The sequence below is a fragment of the Podarcis tiliguerta genome (genome assembly GCF_965153285.1).
Source record: "Podarcis tiliguerta genome assembly, chromosome: 14".
Lineage (NCBI taxonomy): Eukaryota > Metazoa > Chordata > Lepidosauria > Squamata > Lacertidae > Podarcis > Podarcis tiliguerta.
Window position 1 is genome coordinate 20,044,932 of NC_139547.1, and position 9,807 is coordinate 20,054,738.

Here is a 9,807-nt window from a genome sequence, read left to right on the forward strand (position 1 = left end):
CAAAGGGTGCTCACCATGCTGGTAGCAGTGTTTTGAGAATAAGGACCTCCTGTATGGATCACTCCCTCCGTGAACTGAAAGTCCACCCCAGGAGTCAGATGGGGCTCTGGCTGGGTTCGCATTCAGTTCACAAACCTACTTAATTTGCACTTTCCAACTCATGAAGCAAAATGTAATATGGACCAGTCTTCATACTTCTCTGAATTTTGCAAAGGCAAATGACCAAGAGGCAAAATATCAACATGGCAACAGCATGATATTCATAAATGCAACCTGGTGACCGCTCTGTCCCAAAGTTGGCTTTGTTTTCTTCCAAAATGATAAGACCTTCATGTTAAATTCTGATTAAGTAACGGACTGGCCATTGCCACACTCAAAAAAGTCAACTGCAAGGGGTGGGGGTAGAAATCTCAAATAAATAATCTAAATGCTGAATGAAGTCTGGATTCCTTGCAATAAGAAATCATGCCATCTTTAGGCACCAGAACATGGATGCCCTGCTATGAACTTAATACCATGTGTTAGACCCACCTTGATACCATGTGTCAGACCCACCTGGACATCTGCAATGCTCCACAAGCTTCCTCTCAGGACCATCTGAGTATTGAATGAGATCTCAGAGGAAGAGGAGGACCTTGCCACTAGTCCTAGCACCTAGTCTCACCACACAAACAAAGCTCTAGACCCTCCAAGATGACCCCCAAGTCTATAGGAGCAGAGGGAACGACATGTCCAGGTAAAATAAGCTGTGGTTAACAAGAGGCTCAGCTAAGAACCTAAGAAGAGCGTTCTGGATCAGGCCAATGGTCCATCTAGTCCAGCATCCTGTTCTCACAGTGGTCAACCAGATGCCATTAGGAATCCCTCAAGAAGGACCCAAGCACAGGTGCACACTTCCCTTCTGTGGTTTCCAGCAACTGGCATTCAGAAGCATTACTGCTGCACTATTTGTGGGTTTTGTCACAACGGAAGCCAAACCCCACAGAACTCCGGGTGTCTGTTCAACATGTATTACGGCAGTAATTAACTTTGCTTCATTTCCTGCTCATTTCGCAGGTGATAGACCTGGGGCGTGTAGAGAATGTTTGTACACACAAAATGATCACATAAGCTACAAATTGTACTCTAAGCAGGCTACTGGATCCTATCTGCCAATGTATTGTCCATAGTGATGGCAGTAAGACCCAGCATAGAAATTAAAGCTATGTCTGCTTTGCAGAACTCTCCCAACTGTGTCTGGATTGAAATCTCCAGAGGAGGAGGAGGAAGAAGAAGAAGAAGAAGAAGAAGAAGAAGAAGAAGAAGAAGAAGAAGAAGAAGAAGAAGTAGTTTTGTATTTTTTTAAAAAGCAATGATTTTATTGCCATCCATTTAAGCTGCCAAGCTTGGCTAAAACTGCCATATGAAAAACTCCATAGATCGTATCGGAGCTGGCATTAACACCTGGCATATTTGGGCATCCGCCAGGGCCCCATGGCATGTCACATCGCTGATGCCTGCCCTAAGCCTCCCCATACTTTAATTCCTTTGCACCCTGGTGCTCTGAGCAGCTGAGTTGAGCTGCTGTTCTAATTTCTTGCAATGTCCCTGACACAGCTTTGCTCTGGGGCATGATGAGAAATTAAAATGGTGGACCTCTGCCAACCAATGCTTCTATTGCCCACCTCCATGAGGAAGCTTGCCAGGGCTCACCGACCGAAAATGCCAATGCAATCACACTGATCATATCCAGAACCAAACACACACACACACTGTAGAAAGGAAAAATATATTAATCAAAATAGGCTGGAAAGACTAAGCCAACTGCATATGTTCCAATTCTAGAATTAGAATTGGCACTGCTCAAACTCTCAGCACAGTGAAATAATGCAACAGAGGAAATCCTATCCCCCTTAAATTGAAATAGGTTGCTGAATGAGAACTGCATTACTGTACTCGGTTCTCTGGTTACATACCCTCCAACATTTATCTGATGAATATAAGGGAGTCCTATTCAACTGTTATCACTATCACTATCATTATTATACTATTTATACTCTACCCATCAGACTAGTTATATCAACGGCTTCCAACATATATAAAAAACATAACAAAACATTAAACATAAAAAATCTTCCATATATAGGGCTGCCTTCAGGTGGTTCGGGGGTCGGATAACTCCAAACCCTCCAACATTTCTCCAATGAAAATAGTAGGGACATACTAATGAAAAGCAGGACATTCATGTTCAAATCAGAAACTGGGAAAGCTTCTGTAAATTTGGGACTATCCCTGGAGAACATGGACACTTGGAGGGGCTGTGGTTGTTAAAAGCTCCTGGCATTTGTGGACAGTTTGTGTGGTAAGACTCTAAACCATAGGGGGTTACTGCTCCTTCTGCTCCTCTTCCTCCTTGAAGTTTAATGAAATGTAGAAAGCTATCTCATATTGAGTCTGACTCATTGTATCATCTAGCTCAAGACTGTCTACACAGACAGGCAGCTCCAGGATTTCCATCAGAGTTCTCTCTCATCCAGGGCCAGATTTAAGTTTGATGAGGCCCTAAGCTACTGAAGGTAATGGGGCCCTTTATATGTCCAGCTGTCCTTTGTCAACAACAAATTGTCACTGTTTTTTGTGTTGAATATATGCTATGTGGTAATTTATGGACCTAATAGGTCCATACACAACACAAAACACTGTTGCTGTGTGTAGGTTTTATTTTATTTGTTTTTTATCTTATATTCTGGAAATGTACATCCAGGGTTTTTCTCCCTTTAATTTTTTTTGGGGGCCCCCAAGAGAGTGGGGCCCTAAGCTATAGCTTGTTTAGCTTATACGTAAATCCAGCACTGCTCCCATCCTTACAATTTCCAGAGTTCCCTGGGTTGTGTGTTAAGCTACTCTGAGAATTGTAACTCCGGGAGGGGAATAAGGGTCTCCTAACAACTCTCAGCACCCTTAACAAACTACATTTCCTGAAATTCTCTGAGGGGAGCCGTGACTGTTTAAAGTGGCTTTAAATAGTGCTTTAGATGTGTTGTGTGAATGTGGCCTCAGCTGCAAGACTGAGAATCTCACAGGAAGATTAAATGGTCTGTATAGACTCTCAGCATCCCATGCAGAGATGGAAAAGAATGAATTCTCCTAACAACAGAGCAGTACAGTGGTACCTTGGTTTGCATACGTCTTGGTTTACATATGTTTTGGATTACAAACACGTCAAACCCGGAAGTGAGTGTCTTGGTTTGCCACCTTTTTTGGGATTACAACCTTTTTTTATTTTTTGGGATTATGAACAATTTTTGGGGGGAGACCCCATTGGTGAAAGTGCGCCTTGGGTTACAACCTGTTTTGGTTTACAAATGGACCTCCGGAACGGATTATGGTTGTAAACCAAGGTACCACTGTATTGACTTTTGCCAGCAGCATCGCTTGCTGTACCTTCTTGAGAGCTCACAGCAGGCTGAGTGGGAAACCTCCAGGACAACGCTGGACAAGGCAGGAGCCAGACATAAGTACTGATGCCGCTCTGAGGTTTTGTGATCGACTGCTGGCCCCATCCCCTGTATGCTCTTGGAGTGCAGCTTGTTAGAAGTGACATAAAAGAGAAATCTTAAACACCAAAATATACAGAGCCATAAATCATGCAAGACACTTACATTGCATGTTTCTTTTCCCCTTGCAAACTATAAGCATGAGCATACAGTCCATTTTCTGCCTTCTTAAAAAAGGGGGCCCATTCACACTATACCTTTAAAGCAGAATTACACTACATCATACTCTCCAACATTTCTCCAATGAAAATAGGGACATCCTATTCAATAATAATAATAATAATAATAATAATAATTTTATACCCCTCTGACTGGGTTGCCACTTTGGGAGACTTCCAACATGTATAAAAACATAATAAAACATTAAACAGTAAAAAACCAACTTTCCTATACAGGGCAGCCTTAAGATGTCTACTAAAGGCTGTACAGTTACATATCGCCTTTGCTCAGGGGTTGCATAACTCCATACCCTCCAACATTTCTCTGATGAAAATCGGGATGTCCTAGGGGAAAGTTGGACATTCCAGGATCAAATCAGAAACTGGGATGGCTTCTGTAAATATGGGATTGTCCCTGGAAAATAGGGACACTTGGAGGGTCTGCTACATTACATAGTTAAGGCACCCCCCAAAGAATTATGGGAAATGCAGTTAAGGATTCTGAGACTTGAAGACCCCTATTTTCCTCCCAAAGCAACAATTCCCAGAGTGGTTTTACAATCAATCTGTCTTCCCATGGAACTCTGGGAGCTAGCCTATTGTTGAAAGGTAAATTGTAAATTAATAGCTCTTCTCACCACTGGTATGGAGCCCCAGAGAAGATGCTTTGACCCACAGCTTTGTTGGGCCACCCAATGGGGCAGCTGCTCAGAGAACCATGTTTAGGCCTGGTCACTCCAGAGAAGCACCATTCATGTCCACGAAGTCAAACAGGGGTTGAGGAAAGTGAATGTAACCGAGTCTTAATTTCTCTTTCTTGCAATAAGTGCAAAAAAATCTCTTTTGGAAGGCCAAACCTTCCAGGTTTCAATTGGCTCCCATCACCCCATGTAGTTAAAATGCACTCTTTCATATCTTCAGAGCCGTAAATGTAAGGTAAGATTCATAGTTATTACACTTGACTGTAAAGGTAAAGGGACCCCTGACTGTTAGGTCCAGTCACGGGCGACTCTGGGGTTGCGGAGCTCATTTCACTTTATTGGCCAAGGGCGCCAGCGTTTGTCCGCAGACAGCTTCCGGTTCATGGGGCCAGCATGACTAAGCCGCTTCTGGCGAACCAGAGCAGTGTGTGGAAACACCATTTACCTTCCCGCCGGAGTGGTACCTATTTATCTACTTGCACTTTGACGTGCTTTTAAGCTCACCCCATCGTGGGGATTTGAACCGCCAACCTCCTGATTGGCAAGCCCAAGAAGCTCAGTGGTTTAGACCACAGAGCCACCCACGTCCCATACACTTGACTGTATGTAGATCCTAATCAAAACAACATTGGGTCAAACTTCCTTGAGAACCATAGGAGCTGAAGTTTTGCAAAATCGTCCAAAACGGATGTTCCACTTCACCAGTTGTTTCACAAGAGAAACCCACTATGGAGAATTTTCCTTGTGCTTTTGAGCCCTGGTGTTTGTACCTGGCCTCATTAAGAGAAGCCAGCTACACCCCAAGTACTTTTACGAACCACTTAATCTAACAACAACACTTGACACAAGGGATCTTGCTAAGGTCTTGCTTTAGGGATTCATTTGTGACCAATTAAACAAACCAATCTTAGCTAATACTAACAAAGGAAAGATGTTTAAGAAACAAATAAGTTCATTACCTATTTTATTTCTCCCTCAGTATTTATTAAGAGTCTCTCCCCTCCCATCACCACCAATCTCTCAGAATTGCTTTCCTCTTTCTTTACATCCAATTCTAAAAGTTTACATCTGTATTTATGGGACGCGGGTGGCGCTGTGGTCTAAACCACAGAGCATCTTGGGCTTGCCGATCAGAAGGTTGGCAGTAGAATCCCTGCGACGGAGTGAGCTCCCATTGCTCGGTCCCTGCTCCTGCCCACCTAGCAGTTCGAAAGCACATCAAGTACAAGTAGATAAATAGGTATCGCTCTGGCAGGAAGGTAAATGGCGTTTCCATGTGTTGCCAGAAGCAGCTTAGTCATGCTGGCCACATGACCCGGAAGCTGTCTGCGGACAAACACCGGTTACCTCGACCTATAGGGCGAGATAAGATTGCAACCCCAGAGTCGTCAGCGACTGGACCTAATGGTCAGGGGTACCTTTACCTTTACATCTGTATTTATGATGTTTTAAAGATAAGATCTAAAAATGCAACTGCAATCTTTGGTGCTGGTAAACCCCCCCCCCCCACGTGTTCTAAAGAGACCATCCAGGGGTACCATTTAGAGTAAGGTTACCAGATTTTTTTCAATCTGGGGACACTTTTCAACTTCAATGGACTTTGTATGGGGACTGATTTGTTAATCCGGGGACTGTCCCCGGGAAACAAGGAGGTCTGGTAACCTTAATTTAGAGAGGGTGGGAACATTCCCATACCGTGGGATTTTTGAACACACAGGTCTCTGCTTATTAGGAGGTTTAATCACTAAAACAAAAAAACCCCAAACCCCACTTATTTCTTTTGTAATTTAATTCTTTTCTTTATGTATTACAAGTAATACTTCACTCCATGTTTTTTTCTGAAAACACACACACAACTGGTATGTCCAGGAAGAACCATTATGAGATCTTGGATATAATAGCCAACTTTCATCTTGGGAAACGTTATGGAAAGAGGAAATAAAATTTACTGTATGCTGTTTGTTGAAAGAAAATCATATGAAAATGATGTATCATTGGTATCTAACACCAAGTAAAATTGCGAAAATTTATAAAACAAGTTCAAATCTGTGTTGGAAATGTAAAGGGAAGGAGGGTCCTTTTTATTGTATGTGGTGGATATGTTTACTGGTAAAAGCATTCTGGGAAATGATATATAATGAATTAAAGAAAATGTTTAAAAATACACTTGTTAAAAAACCAGAAGCTTTTCTGTTAGGCATAATAGGCAAAGAGATACCAAAAGAGGATAGAAGGCTTTTCATGTACGCAACAACGGCAGCAAGAACCCTACTACCCCAGAGATAGAAGGAAGGAGAAATACCAACAAAAGAAGACAGGCAGATAAAACTGATGGAATATGCAGAGATGGCGAAACCAACGGGGAAGATCAGAAACCAGGAAGATCAAGCATTTTAAAAAGATTGGAGTAAATTCTTAATTTATTTGAAAGACCACTGTAAACAGTTAAAATCATTGGCAGGGAAGTAATGACACTTGTAATGTGGAACTAAATATGGCAATTATGGATATACCTGTACAGGAGAGTCCTTCCAATTTCCAGAGTTCCCTGTGGAGATTTGACTCCTGGCCTGTCCTCTCCAATTCCTCCCTCCATGCTTTATCTTTTAAAGTTTAGAATGTCCTTCCTCCTATATTGAAATTACTGTTCTACGTTTCTTACCTTTTTTTGCTTTGTTTTGTTTTCTGAACATTGCCAAGCCCTGGCAGGCTTTTTCATTAAACAACAAATGGGTCATACGATGGAAATCTCAGTATATCATTATCAGATGCCAGGAATCATTTTCTCTGTGTAATGCATGCATCTGTGTACATAGACATAAATAATCCATTCTGTTACTCCACAGAGGACTTCACTCGGATCTTGCCTTGGGCCAAAAGTGAAGAGTGGGAGAGGGAGATTAATACAGGAGCCCATCATCGCAATGTTTAGAAATGCTGCTCAGACTTCAGCATAGCTGATTTTTATTTTCTTTTATTGAAGGGGGGGGGGGTCATTGTTGCCGGAATCTAGATGATGATACAGGTGGAAGGGAAGGGAAGAGAAGGTGTCTTTCTTTCTTTCTTTCTTTCTTTCTTTCTTTCTTTCTTTCTTTCTTTCTTATAAAAAATGAAAATTCCACTGCTTGCTTTGAAGACCTATTTCCAACATGAAAGCATGCCATGCGAAAAATGGCCAGCCAAGCTGGAAATAAGCTGGCATGCTTTGAACATTTGCAAATATCCAAGCCACTAGGGATCGCAGGAAGCTGTTTTATACTGCATCAGGTCATAGGTCACTCCAGCTCTGTCTCCTCTGACTGGCAGCACCTCTCAGGGGTTTCAGGAAGAGGTCTCTCCCAGCGCAACCTAGAGATGTTGAGGATTGACCCTGGGTTCTTCTGCATACAAGGCAGAACTGCTTGAGCTACAGCCCTTCCCTGTGGTGATAATGATGATGGCCTATCTGTATGAGCTGTGCTACCTTTCCCAATATATATCACCTGCGGAATGCTTGCTCTCTTTGCCCATTTTCTGAAAAGACCCAGAATTGACGGGTGGAACAAGTAACAATAGCAATTAATGCTAGTTTTACTATCAACATGATTTACCCCCTGCTTCGTGGCAGGTACTGGAAATAGGCAGTGTGGTTATACTGGTTAGAGTGTTGTACTTTGACTGTGGACGTTCAGACTTCAGCTAAGACGCCCACTGTGTGTTCATGTCCCCAACGCTAGTTATTGTGTAGACAGATGGATTAACTGAATGTATGACTTACATTGTGTTTTCTAGGTGGTACAGAAAAGTCAAAGCACAGCTTCAATTTTCAACACAGCCATGAAGTTCACTGGGTGGCATTGAGCCAATATCTCTCTCTCTCTCTCTCTCTCTCTCTCTCTCTCTCACACACACACACACACACACACACACACACTTTCTGTCTAACCTACCTTGCAGGGTTGATGTGAGAATAAGAAATAGGAGAAAGGACCTTTGCATACTACCTTGAGCTCCCTAGAGGACTAAATGAGTAATGACAGTGAGTTTTTCCTTTTGACCTAGAATATGCTGTGGATATGAACATTCCACTTAGCTATACAGTGGTACCTCGGGTTAAGTACTTAATTTGTTCTGGAGGTCCGTACTTAACCTGAAACTGTTCTTAACCTGAAGCACCACTTTAGCTAATGGGGCCTCCTGCTGCTGCCGTGCCGCCGGAGCACGATTTCTGTTCTCATTCTGAAGCAAAGTTCTTAACCTGAAGCACTATTTCTGGGTTAGTGGAGTCTGTAACCTGAAGCGTATGTAACCTGAAGCATATGTAACCTGTGGTACCACTGTACAGGAGCCATAGCTCAATGTTAGAGCAACAACTCTGCATGCAGAAGGTATCACAGGTTCAATCCCTGGCGTCTCCAAGTTGGGCTGGGAATACTCCTTGCTTGCAACCCTGGAGAGCCATTGCCAGTCAGTGTAGACAACACTGAGCTAGACAGACCCACGTTCTGACTCGGTAAAAGGCAGCTTCTTTTGTTCCTATGCTTCTTGCATTTGCATATTCCTTTTTAAAACTCCCACCAACCATGACATTAACAATGGATCTGGAGGTTGAAGACAAAATAACGCGTGTTGAACAGTTTCTTAGCAGCAAGGAAAGGTGTTGGCAGCCTCAATGAGCTGCCGAGGTTATTGTCTTCCAGGGCTCAGAAATCTGAATGCACAGAGCTTATAGGCAAACAACTGAAAGCTGAACTCTGGGGCTCTCGCAGTTTGTGCAGAAAAGCTTGCATTTCATTCTAAGCACCCTCCCACCTCCTGTTTCCCCATAAGCCACAATTTCTGTCTGGTAGTCAAATCCTTGCACAGTCAGACGGCCTCTGTGGGCTTTAGAAGTTCATTAATTAGCATCTTTTTTAAATGCTTGGATAATATTCTCCTATTCCGAGCCATTTCCCCAAGTCCTAATTTTAATAAAGCTGGTGCTTATGAACATTTCAATATTAAAGCCCTTGGTTACTGGCAGACGGAAGATGCATTTTAAAAGACAGAAGATCAAGGAGGACTTAAAGAGCTAGTACAACTCCTCCCTCTATTTCCCTCCCTCCTTTGCCCTGGGATCCATGATACTTTTCAGATAAAATATTGTCTTAAGAGGCAGCTGCTCTTGTGTGAATGTGTCTAGCTTGGAATCAGGATAAAATAGGCAGCCATGCCTGGAAAAGTGGCCTTGGGAATAAGAGAGGATTATTTCTTGTTTAGTTGTATCCAAATCTTCGTGACCCCATGGACCAGAGCACGCCAGGCACTCCTGTCTTCAGAGAGACTTATGGGAAAGTTAATTGAAAGCAGTATTCCCCAAACTACCAGCTGACTGTCAGGACTTCTGAAGCCCCTTCAGTCTCAGCTGTGTCTGTACCGGCTTCATGCCTGATG